The sequence below is a fragment of the Schistocerca americana genome, chromosome X (genome assembly GCF_021461395.2).
Source record: "Schistocerca americana isolate TAMUIC-IGC-003095 chromosome X, iqSchAmer2.1, whole genome shotgun sequence".
Classification (NCBI taxonomy): domain Eukaryota; kingdom Metazoa; phylum Arthropoda; class Insecta; order Orthoptera; family Acrididae; genus Schistocerca; species Schistocerca americana.
This window is the reverse complement of record NC_060130.1, coordinates 86,721,940-86,727,181: the sequence shown is the minus strand read 5'-3', so window position 1 is coordinate 86,727,181 and position 5,242 is coordinate 86,721,940. Positions and strand designations below refer to the sequence as shown.

The following is a 5,242-nucleotide window of genomic DNA, read 5'->3' as shown; positions in this document are numbered from 1 at the left end:
AGACTACCGGTTTTGTATCATTCAGATTATCATCTACCTTCGTAGATAAATTATTTAGCTGATCCGAAAGTTCAACAACTTTCTCTGATAATGAACTAATTTCCTCCATGTGTCCTTCTGAACCAATTTTCAGAGTATCTACTGTGTCCTTTAAGTTTTCCTGAGTTTTTGCAAGTTGCGTAACCGAATCGGTGGATGCAACTGAGTCAATTTTAGCTTGCAAGGTCTCATGATTTTCATGAACAATAGTTTGCAGTTCTTTTATGGCTGCTTCGTGATTCTGTAATGCATTTTCATGCCGCGAAAAAATAGGTTGGAAATGCTCACAAATTTGTGTTTTTACGTCATTACAGACTTTTTGACATTTCCCTTCGATTTTATGTAACCCAGTAGTTAAATCTTCACGTGTTTGTTCATGCGTGGTGTCTAACTTCCGAAGATTTTGTTCCATTGTGTCTAACTTTTGAAGCTTTTGCTGTGTTTGTCTCTGATTTTGTTCCATTGTGTCTAACTTTTGAAGATTTTGTTCCATTATGTCTAACTTTTGAAGCTTTTGCTGTGTTTGTCCTATTTGTTGTATTAATTGCAATAATAATGTATTAGTGTCTGGAATCTGTTCCTCTATGCTTTTCGGCAGTGCATTTGCACCGGCAGCATTCACATTTTGACAAGCATAAAATGTGTCTTGGCGTATTTGAGAAAACGGTGAGGACGCAAAACCTGAATCTACAGTATTGGCAAGATTGTGTCCTGTCATTTCGGATTCCTGAGACGAGCTGTTGCCGACCGATCGATCGATAATGCTTCCCTGTTCACTAATTGTTTCACTGTCTACGCCATTATTTGCCGCCCGCTCCATTTCCCTATGCACAATTACCAAATTACTACTTTGAACATTAGTTAATTCATTATACGGTGGCGCTAACACACTGCTTTCGTCTTCACTGTCATTTCTCAGTTTACTTTGGAGCCTAGTATTACGTCTTTCACACGCCATTATTGTCACAATATTTCACACGACAACACAGAAAAACACAATTCGAAGAGCAAAAATAAGAGAACACATTAACATAGCACTGAAAATAATATCTAGTTAATTGCAAGCGCAGCTGCGAAATACTTGGTGCAAATTTACACGCGTGCCACACCTGTTTTACTGTACAACAATGAAAGACTGCAACTACAAAGGAGATTCTCTCTACAATTACGCGCTAGCAATAAACAAAATCTACACTAATTACACAAACTACAAGAAAAAATCATAATATTCCAGTGAGGTATCCTCGGCTAAGGGTCGACATATGAAACGTCCCCTTTGAACAATTATACATGACTGTCCTTAAACTAACACACAATATTTTTAGCGCAACGCAGTCTGACTTTCAATAATCCCTACAAAAGAATGGCCCTGACTAACATTAACCTATACCTTTCACAAATCACTTACCTCACAAAAATCTTCGCTACTCGAACTACTGCAATACAGCGAGCGCCACTACTGCCAGCTAAATAAAAGATTCAAACTACGGAAGGCACTAACTACTAATAGGCATAGTTAGCAAATGAAAGATTTTGATAGAGAACAAACAATGTATTTACCTGAATAGTGTTCAAAAGTCTTAATGTATATAGCAGTTCATGACGTCCAGTCTTACAAATTTCAAAACTCCGCCGTTTCTCTCCCCACATCCACCACTGCTGGCGGCTCACCTCCAACTGCGCAACGCTACGCGCTGTTCACATCCAGCTGCCCAACACAACAATGGCAGACAACAATGCAAACTAGCCACAGACTGCACACAGCACAGCCAGTGATTTTCATACAGAGGGCTACGTAACGTTGCCAATAAGAAAACATAAACAGCCTACTTACACGTTCAGTTACAACATTCCAACACTAAACTCATTAACAGGTACTGCTTAATCTGTAAGTTAGATAAGCAGTGCCTAGTTATACCAATATTATCAATATCTTTTCGAATTTCTGATAAATAATAGATTGATTTTGAACATGGTGCAAAATTCAGATCGTTTTAAAACTTTTGGACATGACACGAAATTCAGACTGTTCAGATACTTTTGAATATGGCACCATATGGCTGCTACCACGAGTGAGCTAACTACAGCATCTTGGATTTGTTTCCAGTTTCCACCTAACATAACTGGAATAGCTCAAGCACCTCGCTTTTTTTTCAGTTTCTGACTTGCACACTTTCGTATTTGAATTTTTCTCCGCCATCACCTAGCACTTTTTAAAATTTCTGTCATCAGCATCTTGGATTTTGGGAGTCTGCAGGACTGACTAGCTGCAGCTGTTTGAATTATGGCCAAAAATCCCTACAGTATGAGAGTCGTGGCGCAAAATTCAGATGGTTTAGATTCTTTTGGAAGTGGTGCAAAATTCACATTATTTGGATACTTTTGAACATGGTGCTAATTTATGCAACATTCAGGTCATTTGGATACTTCGTCTTCATTGGTGAAGGAATTTCGAAAGGCTATGTTTAGTAACTCTGCTTTCGCAGCACTGTCATCGATACTATTTCCATTGCTATCGCACAGAGAAGTCATTGGCTGTGTCTTGCCACTAGCATACTCTACATACGACCAGAATCTCTTCGGATTTCCTGCCAGGTTTCAGATAAAGTTTCGTTCTGGGAACTATTATGAGCATCTCGCATTGACATACATTCCAAATTTCGAGCTTGAGGCAACTGTAAGATGGCCTCCTTTGCTTCTGCGATATCCCCATGGGAGTGTCTAATTTTCTCTAGCGTGTTATAATATCCATTGTGTTTCGCTTGGTTATTCATTTTCCCTTTTTTCTAAACTCCATGCTTATGGTTTATGATCCATGACTTTAGGATATTTTTGGTAGTTGCTCTTGTGTTACTCTTGGCAACACCTGAATGTTAAGATTACTATTTGTATGTGGGATTTTAGTATTGTATTGCTTAAAGGATAGCTCAAAGTTTTGAATGAATACTTACACATAATATAAATTTACATTGTTTTATTATTTTTGGATTGCCCCAAATTAACGTAATTCAGTCATTAGCCATCCACATGTTGCCCGATGCACTCTTAGAGCTTTACCGTGTTGCTTAAAGACTAGATCAGAATGTGTTGACTCCAACGAATACCTGCATGTAATATAAATTTCCATTATTTGCTTATTTTTCGATGTTACTGTTAAAAGTACTTAGCTTTTTAACATGTAGACAGTGTTAGTTTCTCAGTCATTTTTATTCTCTGCCTCTCTGACACTGTCACACAAAGTATCTGGAGGAGGGAATAGCAATTTTGCACTAACTCCAAACATTCCAAAACACTTTTTAACGTGAAGCAAATTTAGACATTTCTTTTTAATATGGCCACTAATATTGGTGAGCTAGTTCTGGCATCTGCAGCGCTGACTAGCGGTAGCTGTTTGAACTGTGGGCCAGAATTCCTGTATCTGTCCTACTTATTTATTTATTTATTTATACGTCAGGTTCTGTAGGACCAAAGTGAGGAGCAAATCTCCAAGATCATGGAACGTGTCAGTACATGAAATTACAACATAAAAGTATTAACAGATAAAAATAAATGTTTATGAATCCGAAAAAAGTCAGTCCATATGTTTAAGTAAACGCAATCAACAATACAACAAGAATCAGCTTAATTTTTCAAGGAACTCCTCTACAGAAGAGAATGAGTGACCTATGAGGAAACTCTTCAGTTTCGATTTGAAAGCACGTGGATTACTGCTAAGATTTTTGAATTTGAGCGGTATCTTATTGAAAATGGATGCAGCAGTACACTGAACACCTTTCTGCACAAGAGTTAAGGAAGTCCGATCCGAATGCAAGTTCGATTTCTGCCGAGTATTAACTGAGTGAAAGCTGCTTATTCTTGGGAATAAGCTAATATTATTAAGAAGAAATGTCAGTAAGGAATATATATATTGAGAGGCCAATGTCAAAATACCCAGACTCGTGAACAGGGGTCGACTAGAGGTTCGTGAACTTAACACCACTTATTGCCTGAACCGCCGGTTTCTGAGCCAAAAATATCCTTTTAGAATGGGAAGAGTTACCCCGAAATATAACACCATACTACATAAGCGAATGAAAATAATCAAAGTAGACTAATTTTCGTGTCGAATGATCACTCACACCGTTCGAATAGTAAAAATGGCAGCATTAAGTCTTTGAACAAGATCCTGAACGTGGGCTTTCCACGACAGCTTACTATCTATCTGAACACCTAGAAATTTGAATTGTTCAGTTTCACTAATCATATGCCCATTCTGTTAAAATGTCAGGTTATGTTAAATTGTGTGTTAGAAACTGTAAAAACTGAGTCTTACTGTAAACACTAATAGTCACACTTCATACACAATACTCGTGTTTCGCAAAGATGCCAATATTTCTGATTTAGGCAGCTGAATCACTGCACTATATTCCAGCCAATAATGTCATATGCCATTCCCATTTCAACACGATCATTAGATCCAGCATTCCACACTGTTCAGAAATTAACATAAATGTCTAAAAGCAATTTCTGTGACATCTGAAAACCTATGAATGTGTGTGGAGTTTGGTACTAGGGGAGCAAGGAATTAACAATAAGGTTTATTAAAAAGAAGCACTCCGTCATCAGGCCACAAATGGCCCATCGGGACCATCCGACCGCCGTGTCATCCTCAGCTGGGGATGTGGATAGGAGGGGCGTGTGGTCAGCACACCGCTCTCCCGGTCGTTACGATGGTTTTCTTTGACCGGAGCCGCTACTATTCGGTCGAGTAGATCCTCAATTGGCATCACGAGGCTGAGTGCACCCCGAAAAATGGCAGCAGCACATGGCGCCCCGGGTGGTCACCCATCCAAGTGCCGGCCACGCCCGACAGCGCATAACTTCGGTGATCTGACGGGAACCGGTGTATCCACTGCGGCAAGGCCGTTGCGCAAGGTTTATTAAGCTAAAATTAAATTCTCTGCGAAATAAAAACAAAAAATTACTATAATAAAGGCTGCCTCCTCGATAGTCCACACCTCTGCGACACATGTGAAATGAGATTCTTTGGCATGCTGTCTGCAGGGTTGCTGCACAAGCCTGTCCCAGTCTTCGACAGTGGTCTTTCTCAGGTTATTCAGTGTGTGAGGAGAGTAGCTGCTATAATGCACTGAGCGTCTCCAAGCAAGCTTTATTAGGTTCATGTCAGATGACTTCGCAAACCTTTCTGTTTGCTTTAATGTTG

General features: G+C 39.3%; 1 pseudogene; it reads right to left on the bottom strand.

Moving 5' to 3' along the window:
- Positions 1 to 4,831: 4,831 nt before the first annotated feature.
- LOC124557297 lies at positions 4,832 to 4,949 on the bottom strand (annotated as a pseudogene).
- Between the last annotated feature and the right edge of the window lie 293 nt (positions 4,950 to 5,242).